This window comes from Paramormyrops kingsleyae, chromosome 1, assembly GCF_048594095.1.
Source record: "Paramormyrops kingsleyae isolate MSU_618 chromosome 1, PKINGS_0.4, whole genome shotgun sequence".
Lineage (NCBI taxonomy): Eukaryota > Metazoa > Chordata > Actinopteri > Osteoglossiformes > Mormyridae > Paramormyrops > Paramormyrops kingsleyae.
Window position 1 is genome coordinate 13,186,601 of NC_132797.1, and position 18,310 is coordinate 13,204,910.

Sequence of the window (18,310 nt, forward strand, 5' to 3'; positions counted from 1 at the left end):
CAGCCGTCTATGGGAGCGTATGCGTCAACAGAGCCGCCATCTTGAGACGGGGTAGAGCTCCTTTTAAATGAATGAACGTCTATCAGGGCCGAGGTGGCTTAGAGAATCAAAGAAGTATAAATTCGCAAATTTGAGAAGCGATTTTTATTTTCTTGGTTCCTTATAAATGTCAGACATGTATTTACGACCGAGCCGCGAGTAAAATGATAGCGAAGCGATTTTTGTTAACATAGCCTAATTTTATGTTCAAAATGTAATGCGCATATATGTATTTTTTCCATTCGAAATAAAAAATTACACTCCTACTACATGCAGAACAATGCAAATACAAACACCACAAAAAAAGGCCAGCAACGTTAATTAAAAAACCCTGGCAATCTCCATGATAAGCCCCGTACGTAGCGTTACCACTCATACATTTACATTTATGCATTTAGCAGACGCTTTTATCCAAAGCAACGGGCATTTGTATAGATTTGTAGAGAACTATAGACAACGAACTATACACAATACATTTTCCAGACAAGGAAGATACTTTTTTTTTTTTTTACACTTAATATGAAAGATGAACATCCATTTACCTGCTTATTTGGAAAAAGAACTATAGACAGGGCAGGTCCGTATACACACAGGCAACTTGTATAGATATGTCAAGAACTATAGAGAATGAACTGCAATATATACAAGTGTCAGTACAGAAGCTGTGTCTTTCCTGTGGGGTGGGGGTCGCTGTAACCCACCAACAGCCTGCTTCTATAACTTTGGAAAAAGATCTACAGACAATGAACTAATACTGTATATACAGGTGTCAGTCCAGAAGCTGTGTCTTTCCTGTAGGGTGGGAGTGGGAAGACAGATGGAGGCGGTGTCTAGTATGTAGTATCCATGTAACAATACTACTTTACACAGTTTCTTACGCAACCTGCTGCTCTGTAGTTGGTAGAGGTGCACCGATCCGATATTCGGATCGGTATCGGCGCCGATCCAGATCTATTTGACGGATCGGGTATCGGCCATGCGTGACCGATCCACGTGCTATACTAACTTATTTAGTTTTTTCCAATCTCTAAAAAGACAGCTCCTATTTCGTGTTAAATCTATTTGTACAATCAATCGCACGACAGCTCTTTCCCATTTTACATGTGTTCTTTGTGGCATTCAAATCAAACGCTAACGCTGCCCATCAGTCTTTTTTGCTACTCAGTGGGTGTGAGTACAGTGACTTCCGCCTGCTGAGACGTCCTGCTGAGTTTCCTGCCTAAAGATAATTTTTATTAGATCAGATACTGGTACTCACTGCTGACACGCCACCACCCTGGCCTCCTCAGCATCCTGCAACATAGGAGTCGATTATCACTACAGCACCATTAGTGTTTCAGTCCATCACATCACTGCAGTATTAACACCCAGCCAACCATATTAAAAATGCTCACCACCATGTGGTACACTGAGCAAAGGGCTGGATTCCCAAAGTGGTATCGGCCCATTGACTTTATTGACAGCCTTTATAAACAGTTATACAGAAAAAGTTTAAATGTACACTCTGATCTGATTTCTCTATAGATTGCTATAAATGAGTATAATTATACCTGCTCCAAGATGACCATTGCATATGTAGGATGACTCTGGTCATCTGGCAATTCTATGTTCTCTGAATCTGAAATACAAAAGTTTCAGTTGCCTCCTGGCTTTCCTTTCACTCAGATTTATATTTATGTCACATCTGTGCTTTTTTACTTGGAGACTTAAAAATTACTTTAAAGTCTTGTCAACACACAATTAGTATTCTTATTAATGTTTCGTACATTATAAATAAAATATACGTTTTTCTTAAGCAACTTCGTTGCTAACAATTTGACTCCTATACCTTCAAACTCGGCCCTTCTCCAAAGTCTCCGGACAAGGTGCACGGTACCAGCGGCCGCAATGGCCAAGCCTGTGCTGCACATGACCAGCCGAAAATTACCGGACGGGATAAAATTTAGAATCGCCATTGGAGCTGCACACAAAACACAGTGATCTCTTGAAACACAGTGATAAAAGGTTCATCCGATTTATAACCGTTCCTGTACGTAAGTTTCCCATTAGGTAGCCTTCTTATATATACTTGCTTCATTATACTGTCAAATAATTAAATTAATTAGAGTGATTAACTCGTGGCGGCGTATATTTATGGGTTTGTAGGAGAAAGCGCATGATCCGTACTGCGTGTGCACAGTTAACTCTGGCGGGAAAGGCGAAATCTTAAAACAGCGACGTTTGGCAGTAATGTTGAAAACATATTTTTGACAAATTTGGCACTGTTCTATTTGAGGATGCAAGCTAAAAGGCTGTTACCAGCCACCACTGTCCAATGTTTAATAGAGGACTTCCAGGCATTGCACAGCAACAACATTGAGCATATCTTATTGTTAAGGAAAATTAAAAGGCAAGGTTTCTGGGCAGCGCAGTTGCAAGCCTTGGTGGACGCAAGCCTGTCAGAATGTGAGGTGAGCATTAAATACAATGTGCGTCCCAGTAGGACATATCCCAGTCCCTGAAGGACCGTTCACATACTTAGTGATGGACTTTGTGGACATGGGAAAAGCAGGATACGGAAAGCGATACATGCTAGTGATTGTGGACGGGTTCAGCAGATGGGTGGAGGCAATTCCATCCAAGGACAAGGGGGTGATGACAGTGGTGAAATTCCTGTTCTGAGAGGTGATACTGAGGTTTGGGATACCAACTGAAATAAGTTCTGATAATGGACCTGCCTTTGTGGGGAGAGTCACTAAGCTATTAATGCATACAGGATGGAAAAGCATTGTGGGCAGTTTAGGCCAAGGGAAGGGGGATAGCGAGATATCGTAGGGCAGAAATTGAATTTTTTCAAAAGTCTTATACTCATGAGTATTTTAAGAATAATGGGACAGAGGAGGTAGCCATCTTCTGGGGAAACTGTGGAACTGTTTGGGATGTGAAAGGCAACCAAGTGCAGAATGGAGAAGTATCGAGTATTCCGCTGGATGCACTAGAGAACCAGAGTGTGCCTCTGGCAGATACGTGGTGGCTGTGTGGTCAGGCAGGAGGATTGAGGCCTACTCTCCCCAATGATTGGGGAGCCCTCTGCACTAGGGTGATGCTAGCTAGCCAGGTGGATATATACTCTGAAAAACAGCCCTCTAGGTCCCACAGGTCTGTTGCGAAATACGAAGACGATCCCAATGTATACCTAGATGCTATAGGCCAGCCAAGAGGCATTCCAGACAAATATAAGGCAAGAAATGAGATAGCTGTAGGGTTCGAATCAATATTCATTTGGCCTACTGTTAATAAAAATGTGGAGTGGATAAATTATCTGTACTGTAATCAGCAGAGGTTTACCAACTATACCCGGGAAGCAGTGGCATCTCTGGGGGAACAGCTTCAGGCCACCAGTCTGATGGCATGGCAGAACAGGATAGCCCTGGATTGGCTTCTGGCGGAAAAAGGGGGAGTGTGCATGCTGTTTGGGGATCAGTGCTGCACGTTTATGCCGGATAGGTGGTTTACCGAGGCTATGAGGAAGCTGCAGGGTATACAGGATGAGATGGCAACATGAAGGGATGTTTGACTGGTGGTATACTATGTGGGGTAGTTGGAAACAAGCCCTTATGAAAACACTCTGTGTGGGTGCTGTGCTCATTCTTGCTCTGTTACTAATCCTTTGTGGTGTAGTTCCTCTAGTTCACTCCCTAGTGGAGAGAGCACTGTCTCGGCTGGCAACAATAGCTGCAATGTCTAAAGTGGTGGCAAGACCGTTTGGAGCGGCAACCTCCTGGACCAACACGGAAATGGATGGCGACATAGACGGCTTAGACATGCTCCTGCCCACAGCTGAAATTCAGCCGTACCAGTCGTGATTGCTCGACGCTGGAAATGCTGAAGCATGCTTGCCTCCCATGACATCTGAGACTTTCCTGCTCACAACAGAGTGTCTATTATAGTGGTCTACAGTGCTATCAGTTAACCTTTCAGTTATCCTTGTATTAGACATATATGTTTATGTATTGAGATTGTGTAGGTGATGTAGTTCTGGTGGATTTGTTTGCTCTGATTACTCCCACTGCTTATTTGATTGGTGATCATATTAAAAATCCACTGGAGGATGAGATTTGGCAGTTTTGCCTCCAGCGATGAGAGATAGTTGATATGGTGACAGCCCCAAAAACACATGCTAATCAGGTAGCATGTCTGAGAGTTTTCATTGAACAGTATATTGAGTCAAGAGCCTCACTGTTTCCAGATACAGCACTGAAACCGAAGCATCATTTCTTACTGCACTATCCAGAGCTCATACTGCATTTTGGTCCACTCATTTGGTTGTGGATTTTGCGTTTCGCAAGCAAGCACACATTTTTCAAGCAGTGTACAAAGAAGCTGCATAACTTCAAAAACCTGAATAATACTTTGGCTGAGAGGCATCAGCTTCTGCAAGCGTATCTTCAGGCCGGCAGTCTCTTCACACCAAATCTTCAAATGCAGCAAGCTGGTGAGTTTGATATCTACTTGTACAGCCTTGGAACCCGGAAGCTGTTAGATTGGCAGGCATCTAACCGGCTGTTACTTACAAGGGCACCAAATACCAGAAACCGATGGTTGTAATTATGACATAGGATATACTTTTGGAAAGCGAAACAGAACTAACGGTGCCCATGCAATCAATTTTTATTCCGATACCTTTAGTTTGATGCTTATGCTCACATTGTGGGACAGGGAACCTCCAGGGGCACATACTGTAAACCACAGACATGCGCAAGGTTAAAGTTTTCCTGTGTCTTTTACTTTTGTAACATTTTCAAAAGCAATGGCTGCAAGTTTTTGTTTTTTTTTTACTTTTCCATATCTTAGTTAATATTTACAAGTGACTTATTTTCTATGCGCTGTTTTATTTTGGTAATGTGCAAAACAAGACTACCAATGATTCACTGGATTGCAGGGATGCTAAATTACGATACATACCTGCATATGTTAGTGTATCGTTTACTTGTATTTCCGCTGATGATTAACCTTAGCACTTATCGACCAGCTTGTTGTAACTTTGCTATACCAGATTAGAGATCTCCTGAGTCTTTTCTGTTTTGTTTATTGCAATTTCACTCATAGATTTTCACCTGTCACATACAGAGAAAACACGTAGGAGGAATAGTACACTACTGTATAAACATTTATAAATATACTAATGTTATGAATGGTGCAAACATGACATTAAAATAATATCTAAAGATGGTTTACACAAACCCACTACTCGTTCAGTATGCCTGAAACAACGGTAAGGGGCGGCTCCTCGCTTATGGACCAATTCGCTTAGCGACCTTTTTGTAGGAACGGAAATTGGTGAGGAGTGACTGTATTGTTCATAGCTTTGTCCCCCTGTTATCTGGTTCTCTTGTTTTTGCCAAGTTCTCTCTCTGTTCTAGCGTATTGTCTTTTGGACGGATGCTTCTGTTTTCCCCCCCACTAAATTTTAGGTTTTGATTTCTGCCTTTGGTTATAAACGCTGCACCTTGGGCAGAGATCAACAACTGTAATTAGACTTCTTTTACCAGTTTTACATGATTAAATGGAAAAGGAAATGTAACAGGATTAAAGAGGTCCTAAATTGTCTTACATTTTTAATAGCCTAAGACAATTCTGCCCCCCCACGTGCCTGTAGGCTTATTCTGGTTAACAGAAGATTTTTGTACTTAGCTTTCTCCAAGTCTTACCACTGTCTGCCTGACCATTTGCTGTGAAGTAATGAGCCAAAATACTCAAAGATTAAACTACAGTACTTCAAGATTTTGTCACATGCATAGTTATACTGGCACAAAATATCTGCCCTCCAGCTTCATTTCATGTAAAGACCCACACATGCAGCAGTTCAACCCAGGACCAGGACATTCAGGGTGGGTCAATCCTATAGGTGACATAAGCCGTTCCGGTGGCGAGGCATGGTGCGGGCAGAGAAAAGGAGGTAACGATCCACTGGCGGCTGAGACACAGGGGTGTTTATTAGGGAAACTAAAATATCGTGCATTCCATTTGCCTCGGATTCCGATTTTCGGAATCCGAGATTACGTCACATCCGGTAAAAACTCGGAAAAACCGAGTTGGATACGTTCCATTTGCCAAAGAAGTAGCAATACCATCGACCCATATGAAAAAGCAAGATTTTTTGCTTAGCCGGACAACTTGTCGGATTTAAGGTACCTCAGTTTAAATGGCCTTTATTTTCGTTCACTTACAATTAGCCCGAACTACCTTAAATCCGACAAATAATCCGACTAATCATGAAATCCAATTCTAGACCGGTTAATTGGTAGCCATTGTTAGCCATATCACTTGATAACACATTACGCGCGGTGCTTCACGTATAAAACTCCGTAGCAACACGTCCACAGATAAGTTGGACGGTATAGTGTGTGCGACCGATTTAATGAGCCAGAAATGAGAAGTAGTGCTTAAACAGGATAAAACTACAACTTTCCCTTCTGTTGATAAAGGGCGCAGCCATCTTCGATTCTGAACTCGGGATCCTCTGCGTTATCCGAGATCATTCTCGGATCTCCGAGAAACGGGAGCGCGCATGTCGTCACTTCCGGCTTTGAAACTCGGAATCCAACTCGGAATCCGAGTTCCCAGGGCAAATGGAACGCACCAATACACTGGGTAAACTTACAAAGGAAAGGACCATGAGTGGTTAAAAAGCAAAATGGGGAAAACAAAGACTGACCACATAAAATAACAAAGAAACAAGGTCCAACAAGGCAACACAGAGAACAGGAAGAGGCAAGGGAACATAGCAAACTCAGTAACACAGTAACTTCTAACCCATTGTAAAATTCTAAAACACAGCTGTCGACTGGTTCTGAGGTGGAAATCTTCAGTGATGGGGACCCATCAGAAGACACGCTGAGTGGAAGCGTAAACACGCATTTAAGTACTCCCGCCGGGTGACTGCAACAATGACAACGATGGCAATGCCACTGATGCAGCCGCCTATAGCCAACTCCCACCAGGGAAAAGTATTGCTCCTACGTTCTACGAATCTGAAATACAAAATTTGCTGTGAAGTTTCAGTTGCCTCCTGGCTTTCCTTTCACTCAGATTTATATTTATGTCACATCTGTGCTTTTTTTACTTGGAGACTTAAAAATTACTTTAAGGTCTTGTTGACACATATTAGAAATACGAATTAGTATTCTGATTAATGTTTCGTACAGTATAGACAAAACATATGTTTTTGTTAAGCAACTTCGTTGCTAGCAATTTGACTCCTATACCTTCCAACTTGGCCCTTCTTTGAAGTCTCTGGACAAAGTGCATCGTTACCAGTATCTGGCAGTTCTAGGTCCTGTGAATCAGAAATACAAAATTTGATTTAGTGTCAGTTGTCTCCTGCACTGTAAAAAAACAATATATATACTGTACCATTTACAGTAAATTACTGACAAAAAGGTTTTGTTTTCCTTCCTTACTTTTCAAATGGGGCGCTCGTCTCTGCTCCGCTCCTGCGTTCATGGCTGCATCGCGTCATAACCAGACATTTTGCATAAAAAGCAGTTTGCTGGCAGGTAGCAGGAGACTAGTTAGACATACAGTACTTTCGTCCTGTGTTAGCTTTATGTACTGCCGACCCGTGTCTTAAATCAGCCATAAAATACCCTCAAAACAATTATTAATCATCCGATAAATTTGTTTCTTACCTCTTGGTTCCCTTGTTAGGCTTCCTTATCCATGAAAAGATTGGTTTTAATATTTTTGGTGTGGCTTTCTGGACCTTTCTTTTGAAAGCATACCTATCCTTTTCAATAAAAAATAATGATAAAATAAGCCTCAAGTATATTAAATAAACTGAATTAGTCTTATCTTGCCTTTCATGTCTGGGCATGCCTTGCCTAGTGAAAGTTTTTATTTATTTATTTTCTTTAAATAGAGGTTCCTGGTGCAATGCACAAATTTATGTGGTGCTTTTATGCATTTTAAACTTAAAAACACGTACCAGAGCTGTTGTAATCTTGATCAGAGCATTTATTATTTAGTGATTTTTTTGTTTGTTTGTTTTGTTTAAATAGAGGTTCGTGAGAAATGGCGCTTTCATGCATTTAAACGGCATTTTTAACTGCCGACCATAGGAAGGTTAACCCGCGCAAATTCAAAACGTGAAGCGGAGCACAATTTTACTGTAAAATGTATATATAATTACAGTTAAAACGTATCCCCGTTTGGAATTACACTCAATGTCAATTTGCAATCAGTCATTGTGAAATATACTTTAAAATACCGTAAGGTTTATTTATTTATTTATTTACCCATGATGCATTGCAAACTACAGTTACGAATTGTAAAATGATAAAACAGTAATTTACGAATTAGTTATCTGGTTAATGTTTCATGCATTTTAAATTAAATGTACGTTTATGTCCAGTAACTTCGTTGCTAACAAGTTGACTCCTATACCTTAAAACTCGGCCATTCTCCGAAGTCTCCGAATTGTGACCGCTCCATCCCAGTCAGCGTCTTCTGGAGAGGATCTTCTTAGCCACCATTTCCTGTATTGAACTGCCAGTGATCCTTGCAATGCTCAGTGCTATAATTCTAAAATTGCCCCTGGCAGCTGTCAACTGGTTAAGTGGAAATCTTAAGCGATCAATGGCTACTGGCAGTTTGCCTCTGAACTGCTCATCAGGCTCCACCCTTCTACAGCTCTTCACCAAGAGGTTCCGGTAGGGACCCGTCAGAGCAAGCGCTGAGGGGAAGCCTAGCGACGCAATGAAGCGCTGCATGTACCCCAGCCGGATGACTGCAATTGTTACGTGCCGTAAGTGTTTGCAGGAGGTCCTGGCAGATTCTTCGGACTTCCCGCCCTCGTCGCCATTCGCCGGCTGCGTCTTCAGCTCCGCCCACAGTCTTGTCGTCGCCAGCATAGATATAAACACTAGATGTCGCGTTGAAAACAGCCGTCTATGGGAGCGTATGCGTCAACAGAGCCGCCATCTTGAGACGGGGTAGAGCTCCTTTTAAATGAATGAACGTCTATCAGGGCCGAGGTGGCTTAGAGAATCAAAGAAGTATAAATTCGCAAATTTGAGAAGCGATTTTTATTTTCTTGGTTCCTTATAAATGTCAGACATGTATTTACGACCGAGCCGCGAGTAAAATGATAGCGAAGCGATTTTTGTTAACATAGCCTAATTTTATGTTCAAAATGTAATGCGCATATATGTATTTTTTCCATTCGAAATAAAAAATTACACTCCTACTACATGCAGAACAATGCAAATACAAACACCACAAAAAAAGGCCAGCAACGTTAATTAAAAAACCCTGGCAATCTCCATGATAAGCCCCGTACGTAGCGTTACCACTCATACATTTACATTTATGCATTTAGCAGACGCTTTTATCCAAAGCAACGGGCATTTGTATAGATTTGTAGAGAACTATAGACAACGAACTATACACAATACATTTTCCAGACAAGGAAGATACTTTTTTTTTTTTTACACTTAATATGAAAGATGAACATCCATTTACCTGCTTATTTGGAAAAAGAACTATAGACAGGGCAGGTCCGTATACACACAGGCAACTTGTATAGATATGTCAAGAACTATAGAGAATGAACTGCAATATATACAAGTGTCAGTACAGAAGCTGTGTCTTTCCTGTGGGGTGGGGGTCGCTGTAACCCACCAACAGCCTGCTTCTATAACTTTGGAAAAAGATCTACAGACAATGAACTAATACTGCATATACAGGTGTCAGTCCAGAAGCTGTGTCTTTCCTGTAGGGTGGGAGTGGGAAGACAGATGGAGGCGGTGTCTAGTATGTAGTATCCATGTAACAATACTACTTTACACAGTTTCTTACGCAACCTGCTGCTCTGTAGTTGGTAGAGGTGCACCGATCCGATATTCGGATCGGTATCGGCGCCGATCCAGATCTATTTGACGGATCGGGTATCGGCCATGCGTGACCGATCCACGTGCTATACTAACTTATTTAGTTTTTTCCAATCTCTAAAAAGACAGCTCCTATTTCGTGTTAAATCTATTTGTACAATCAATCGCACGACAGCTCTTTCCCATTTTACATGTGTTCTTTGTGGCATTCAAATCAAACGCTAACGCTGCCCATCAGTCTTTTTTGCTACTCAGTGGGTGTGAGTACAGTGACTTCCGCCTGCTGAGACGTCCTGCTGAGTTTCCTGCCTAAAGATCATTTTTATTAGATCAGATACTGGTACTCACTGCTGACACGCCACCACCCTGGCCTCCTCAGCATCCTGCAACATAGGAGTCGATTATCACTACAGCACCATTAGTGTTTCAGTCCATCACATCACTGCAGTATTAACACCCAGCCAACCATATTAAAAATGCTCACCACCATGTGGTACACTGAGCAAAGGGCTGGATTCCCAAAGTGGTATCGGCCCATTGACTTTATTGACAGCCTTTATAAACAGTTATACAGAAAAAGTTTAAATGTACACTCTGATCTGATTTCTCTATAGATTGCTATAAATGAGTATAATTATACCTGCTCCAAGATGACCATTGCATATGTAGGATGACTCTGGTCATCTGGCAATTCTATGTTCTCTGAATCTGAAATACAAAAGTTTCAGTTGCCTCCTGGCTTTCCTTTCACTCAGATTTATATTTATGTCACATCTGTGCTTTTTTACTTGGAGACTTAAAAATTACTTTAAAGTCTTGTCAACACACAATTAGTATTCTTATTAATGTTTCGTACATTATAAATAAAATATACGTTTTTCTTAAGCAACTTCGTTGCTAACAATTTGACTCCTATACCTTCAAACTCGGCCCTTCTCCAAAGTCTCCGGACAAGGTGCACGGTACCAGCGGCCGCAATGGCCAAGCCTGTGCTGCACATGACCAGCCGAAAATTACCGGACGGGATAAAATTTAGAATCGCCATTGGAGCTGCACACAAAACACAGTGATCTCTTGAAACACAGTGATAAAAGGTTCATCCGATTTATAACCGTTCCTGTACGTAAGTTTCCCATTAGGTAGCCTTCTTATATATACTTGCTTCATTATACTGTCAAATAATTAAATTAATTAGAGTGATTAACTCGTGGCGGCGTATATTTATGGGTTTGTAGGAGAAAGCGCATGATCCGTACTGCGTGTGCACAGTTAACTCTGGCGGGAAAGGCGAAATCTTAAAACAGCGACGTTTGGCAGTAATGTTGAAAACATATTTTTGACAAATTTGGCACTGTTCTATTTGAGGATGCAAGCTAAAAGGCTGTTACCAGCCACCACTGTCCAATGTTTAATAGAGGACTTCCAGGCATTGCACAGCAACAACATTGAGCATATCTTATTGTTAAGGAAAATTAAAAGGCAAGGTTTCTGGGCAGCGCAGTTGCAAGCCTTGGTGGACGCAAGCCTGTCAGAATGTGAGGTGAGCATTAAATACAATGTGCGTCCCAGTAGGACATATCCCAGTCCCTGAAGGACCGTTCACATACTTAGTGATGGACTTTGTGGACATGGGAAAAGCAGGATACGGAAAGCGATACATGCTAGTGATTGTGGACGGGTTCAGCAGATGGGTGGAGGCAATTCCATCCAAGGACAAGGGGGTGATGACAGTGGTGAAATTCCTGTTCTGAGAGGTGATACTGAGGTTTGGGATACCAACTGAAATAAGTTCTGATAATGGACCTGCCTTTGTGGGGAGAGTCACTAAGCTATTAATGCATACAGGATGGAAAAGCATTGTGGGCAGTTTAGGCCAAGGGAAGGGGGATAGCGAGATATCGTAGGGCAGAAATTGAATTTTTTCAAAAGTCTTATACTCATGAGTATTTTAAGAATAATGGGACAGAGGAGGTAGCCATCTTCTGGGGAAACTGTGGAACTGTTTGGGATGTGAAAGGCAACCAAGTGCAGAATGGAGAAGTATCGAGTATTCCGCTGGATGCACTAGAGAACCAGAGTGTGCCTCTGGCAGATACGTGGTGGCTGTGTGGTCAGGCAGGAGGATTGAGGCCTACTCTCCCCAATGATTGGGGAGCCCTCTGCACTAGGGTGATGCTAGCTAGCCAGGTGGATATATACTCTGAAAAACAGCCCTCTAGGTCCCACAGGTCTGTTGCGAAATACGAAGACGATCCCAATGTATACCTAGATGCTATAGGCCAGCCAAGAGGCATTCCAGACAAATATAAGGCAAGAAATGAGATAGCTGTAGGGTTCGAATCAATATTCATTTGGCCTACTGTTAATAAAAATGTGGAGTGGATAAATTATCTGTACTGTAATCAGCAGAGGTTTACCAACTATACCCGGGAAGCAGTGGCATCTCTGGGGGAACAGCTTCAGGCCACCAGTCTGATGGCATGGCAGAACAGGATAGCCCTGGATTGGCTTCTGGCGGAAAAAGGGGGAGTGTGCATGCTGTTTGGGGATCAGTGCTGCACGTTTATGCCGGATAGGTGGTTTACCGAGGCTATGAGGAAGCTGCAGGGTATACAGGATGAGATGGCAACATGAAGGGATGTTTGACTGGTGGTATACTATGTGGGGTAGTTGGAAACAAGCCCTTATGAAAACACTCTGTGTGGGTGCTGTGCTCATTCTTGCTCTGTTACTAATCCTTTGTGGTGTAGTTCCTCTAGTTCACTCCCTAGTGGAGAGAGCACTGTCTCGGCTGGCAACAATAGCTGCAATGTCTAAAGTGGTGGCAAGACTGTTTGGAGCGGCAACCTCCTGGACCAACACGGAAATGGATGGCGACATAGACGGCTTAGACATGCTCCTGCCCACAGCTGAAATTCAGCCGTACCAGTCGTGATTGCTCGATGCTGGAAATGCTGAAGCATGCTTGCCTCCCATGACATCTGAGACTTTCCTGCTCACAACAGAGTGTCTATTATAGTGGTCTACAGTGCTATCAGTTAACCTTTCAGTTATCCTTGTATTAGACATATATGTTTATGTATTGAGATTGTGTAGGTGATGTAGTTCTGGTGGATTATGTAGACAAGATACTGTATGCAATGTATCCTGGGGAGTTTATTACATGGCGATCCTCCCCTCTATTTGCTGATGTACTCCCTGTGCTGCAGATGTTTGACTCTGAGTGCTGGTAGTTTGTGAGCCATGCCAGTCATGAACCCTGAAGGGGGGCCGTGCCCTTGGCGGGCTGGGGGTGGAATTTCCCTAGATCTTAGGGTTTTCGCCCTCCTTCCTAGGCTAGATGGACAGGATTGTGTGTGGGACTCTGGAGTCCCAAAGAGAGGAAATATATGGAATACTATTTAGGACTATACAATGTAGAACATAATCATTATGATGTTATTAAAAAGTATGCCAAATATTCATGATGAAATCATTACAATGTAATCAACACAATGTAATCAATTGAGTATGTATTTGCACCTTATGATAGCCTCAAAGTTTCTGTTAGCTACAGTATTTAATGCTAGCTATGTATGAATATCCACCTTTATTAGTGTTGTAGTTTATCACTACGTTGAAGGACAAATATATTATCAACCCTCTAGTCAGACAATATGCAACAAGTTCAGTGTTTTATAAGTTAATAGCAGCATTTTGTAGTCAATCCGAGACTTAACTGGAAACAAATTACCAACAATAAGCGAATAAGTTAACAATAATGTGAAGTGCGGGCAGATAGTGAAACATTGGGGGGTAATGTAATGTAGCTCAGAATTGGTGTTTGCTCTGATTACTCCCACTGCTTATATGATTGGTGATCATATTAAAAATCCACTGGAGGATGAGATTTGGCAGTTTTGCCTCCAGCGATGAGAGATAGTTGATATGGTGACAGCCCCAAAAGCACATGCTAATCAGGTAGCATGTCTGAGAGTTTTCATTGAACAGTATATTGAGTCAAGAGCCTCACTGTTTCCAGATACAGCACTGAAACCGAAGCATCATTTCTTACTGCACTATCCAGAGCTCATACTGCATTTTGGTCCACTCATTTGGTTGTGGATTTTGCGTTTCGCAAGCAAGCACACATTTTTCAAGCAGTGTACAAAGAAGCTGCATAACTTCAAAAACCTGAATAATACTTTGGCTGAGAGGCATCAGCTTCTGCAAGCGTATCTTCAGGCCGGCAGTCTCTTCACACCAAATCTTCAAATGCAGCAAGCTGGTGAGTTTGATATCTACTTGTACAGCCTTGGAACCCGGAAGCTGTTAGATTGGCAGGCATCTAACCGGCTGTTACTTACAAGGGCACCAAATACCAGAAACCGATGGTTGTAATTATGACATAGGATATACTTTTGGAAAGCGAAACAGAACTAACGGTGCCCATGCAATCAATTTTTATTCCGATACCTTTAGTTTGATGCTTATGCTCACATTGTGGGACAGGGAACCTCCAGGGGCACATACTGTAAACCACAGACATGCGCAAGGTTAAAGTTTTCCTGTGTCTTTTACTTTTGTAACATTTTCAAAAGCAATGGCTGCAAGTTTTTGTTTTTTTTTTACTTTTCCATATCTTAGTTAATATTTACAAGTGACTTATTTTCTATGCGCTGTTTTATTTTGGTAATGTGCAAAACAAGACTACCAATGATTCACTGGATTGCAGGGATGCTAAATTACGATACATACCTGCATATGTTAGTGTATCGTTTACTTGTATTTCCGCTGATGATTAACCTTAGCACTTATCGACCAGCTTGTTGTAACTTTGCTATACCAGATTAGAGATCTCCTGAGTCTTTTCTGTTTTGTTTATTGCAATTTCACTCATAGATTTTCACCTGTCACATACAGAGAAAACACGTAGGAGGAATAGTACACTACTGTATAAACATTTATAAATATACTAATGTTATGAATGGTGCAAACATGACATTAAAATAATATCTAAAGATGGTTTACACAAACCCACTACTCGTTCAGTATGCCTGAAACAACGGTAAGGGGCGGCTCCTCGCTTATGAACCAATTCGCTTAGCGACCTTTTTGTAGGAACGGAAATCGATGAGCAGTGACTGTATTGTTCATTCTGTAGCTTTGTCCCCCTGTTATCTGGTTGTCTTGTTTTTGCCAAGTTCTCTCTCTGTTCTAGCGTATTGTTAAGGCAACATGGAGAGTAGGAAGAGGCAAGGGAACATAGCAAACTCATAATACAACACAGTAGCTTCTAACCTTGTTACATAATGACCAACTCAGGAACATAAATACACAAACCGAGCCGGGTAACGAAGCAGGAGGAGTGAGATGAAACAATTAACCAATCAGGTAGAACGCACAAGAATTGGTGCAAGAAACCAGTGAACAGGTGAAACTAATAATTGGATCAAGGAACTAAGTTAACCAGTATTGTACTGCCAGTGATCCTCGCAATGTTCAGGGCAATTATTCTAAAAGTGCCCCTGGCAGTTGTCAACTGGTTAACAAGTGGAAATCTCTAAAGGCTACTGGGAATATATATCTGAACTGGTCATCAAGCTCCACCCTTCTGCAGCTCTTAACCGTGAAGTTCTGGTGGGGACCCGTCAGACCAAGCGCTGAGGGGAAGTGTATAGACGCAATGAAGCACTTCATGTACCCCAGCCGGACGACTGCAATGAGGATGATGGCAGAGGCACCGATGATCCAGCCATGTGCAACCAACTGCCACCAGGTATAAGTATGCATCCTACAATACAAAGCATGCACAAAATACAGGTTTAAATGCTCAGAAACTACACAGATAATGCATCAGCTCTCTTTGAGTTTCCTGCCTAAGCATCAGTTTTATTAAATCAGATACTGGTACTCACTGCTGACACACCACCACCCTGGCCTCCTCAGCATCCTGCAACATAGGAGTGGATTATCACTACAGCACCACTAGTGTGTCAGTCCATCACATCACTGCAGTATTAACACCCAGCCAACCATATTAACAATGCTCATCATCAAGTGGTACACTGAGCAAAGGGATGGATTCCCAAAGTGGTATCGGCCCATTGACTTTATTGACAGCCTTTATAAACAGTTATACAGAAAAAGTTTAAATGTACATGTTTAAATGTAAATGATCTGATTTCTTTATAGACAGATATAAATGTGTATAATTATACCTGCTTCAAGATGACCATTGCATATGTAGGATGACTCTGGTCATCTGGCAATTCTATGTTCTCTGAATCTGAAATACAAAATTTTCTATCAGCTTTCAGTTGCCTCCTGGCTTTCCTTTCACTCAAATTTATATTTATGTCACATCTGTGCTTTTTTACTTGGAGACTTAAAAATTACTTTAAAGTCTTGTCGACACATATTAGAAATACGAATTAGTATTCTGATTAATGCTTCGTACATTATAAATAAAATATGTTTTTGTTAAGCAACTCCGTTGCTAGCAATTTGACTCCTATACCATCCAACGCGGCTTTTCCCTGAAGTCTCTGGACAAAGTGCACGGTGCCAGTATCTGGCAGTTCTAGGTTCTGTGAATCTGAAATACAAAATTTGATTTAAAGTGTCAGTTGTCTCCTGCACTGTAAATTATACTGTAGAATTTATAGTAAATTACTGGCAAAAGTTTTGTTTTCCTTCGTTACTTTTCAAATGGGGCGCTCGTCTCTGCTCCACTCCTGCATTCATGGCTGCATCGCATCATAACCAGACATTTTGCATAAAAAGCAGTTTGCTGGCAGATAGCAGGAGACTGGCTAGACATACAGTACTTTTGTCCTGTGTTAGCTTTCTGTACGCATCTCTTGTGTGCCGACCCATGTCTTAAATCAGCCATAAAATACCCTCAAAACAATTATTTATCATCTGATGAATTTGTTTCTTACCTCTTGGTTCCTTTGTTAGGCTTCCTTATCCATAAAAAGATTGGTTTTAATATTTTTGGTGTGGATTTCTGGACCTATCTTTTGACAGTATACCTCTCGTTTTCAATAAAAAAATAATGATAAAATAAGCCTCAAGTATATTAAATAAACTGAATTAGTCTTATCTTGCCTTTCATGTCTGGGCATGCCTTGCCTAGTGAAAGTTTTTATTTATTTATTTTGTTTAAATAGAGGTTCCTGGTGCAATGCACAAATTTATGTGGTGCTTTTATGCATTTTAAACTTAAAAACACGTACCAGAGCTGTTGTAATCTTGATCAGAGCATTTATAATTTAGTGATTTTTTTTTTGTTTGTTTTGTTTAAATAGAGGTTCCTTAGAAATGTAAAAAGCCTTGATGCAGTACACAAATTTGTGTGGTGCTTTTATGCATTTTAAACTTACAAACGGGTCGGTGCCGACCCTAACACCAGAGTGGATAATATCTTGACCACAGCATTTATAATTTAGTTAATTTATTATTATTGTTTTTTAAATTTTATTTAAATAGAGGTTCCTGACAAAGTTAAAAAGCCTTGATGCAGTACACAAATCTATGTGGCACTTTTATGCATTTACCCAGAAAACATGCCCATTTGGGTCCCGCATGGGCAGGTGTGGGTTTACTGTGGGTCAGTGTGGGCAGGGCAAACCCACACTAATCCCACATGGGGCCCATGCGGGTTAGCCCACGTGGGGCCCGCAGCAGTTTTGCCCTTTGGGGCCCCCATGTGGGTTTTCTGTGGGCCAGCCCCTGGCCCCCCTGTGAGTAAGCCCATGCAAGGCCTGCTGCAGTTTTGTTTGACAGCCCCTTTTAGAACTGCACACAGTCACCAAGGCAAGTAATTATTATTAATTATTATTACTGATTAATGAAAATTATTATTAATAATTTATTATTATCAACAGCAACATCAATAATAATAATTATTGTTGTTGATGATGATGATTAATTAATTATTATCAATAATAATAACAGTTATTATTATTATATCTAAAGCTGTGTGCCTCACTTTGGCTGTGGGTTAGACAACAATCCCGTCATAGAGAGTGTTCTGGCCCTGCCATTTATTTTGTGTGGTCACTGGAGACACATTCCCTGCCCTGTGCCTTAGCTTCTGCAATAGGCTCTGAACCCCCAGCGTCCCTGAATAGGACACGAGGGTACAGAAGCTGGATGGATGTGTAAGGATAGTGACTGTCACAGGACCTGGAAAGAGGCACCCCCCTTACATATTTTATTTTATTGTCCTATGTTCATGGATAAAGTTCATGTTATTCTTTGTATAGTGATGTTTTGGCACAAAATACTTTTATGTTTGGTTTATTTTCATATATCTGTGCTCCAGTGTTGTGTATACAGGCGACAGCAGTGTGAGTTTAGATAGACAGCAAGCAGGCGTTGTTATTCAGTTTTGCCGCTAGTTGGAGTCTGTCCTG

The 18,310-nt window shown here is 41.4% G+C and overlaps 2 long non-coding RNA genes across 3 annotated transcripts; both read right to left on the reverse strand.

Moving 5' to 3' along the window:
• Positions 1 to 5,993: 5,993 nt before the first annotated feature.
• Positions 5,994 to 9,066, reverse strand: LOC140588225 (uncharacterized). Of its 2 annotated transcripts, XR_011989570.1 has the most exons (3): positions 7,482 to 9,019; positions 7,287 to 7,357; positions 5,994 to 7,052 (listed from the first exon to the last, which is right to left on the reverse strand). It is a non-coding gene; the product is annotated as an uncharacterized lncRNA (long non-coding RNA). The 2 variants fall into 2 exon arrangements; XR_011989568.1 differs by having other exon boundaries at positions 7,287 to 9,066.
• A 5,852-nt stretch (positions 9,067 to 14,918) lies between these two features.
• On the reverse strand, positions 14,919 to 17,639 carry LOC111835852 (uncharacterized). Its single transcript, XR_011982908.1, has 5 exons — positions 16,832 to 17,639; positions 16,408 to 16,485; positions 16,109 to 16,176; positions 15,806 to 15,840; positions 14,919 to 15,681 (listed from the first exon to the last, which is right to left on the reverse strand). It is a non-coding gene; the product is annotated as an uncharacterized lncRNA (long non-coding RNA).
• Between the last annotated feature and the right edge of the window lie 671 nt (positions 17,640 to 18,310).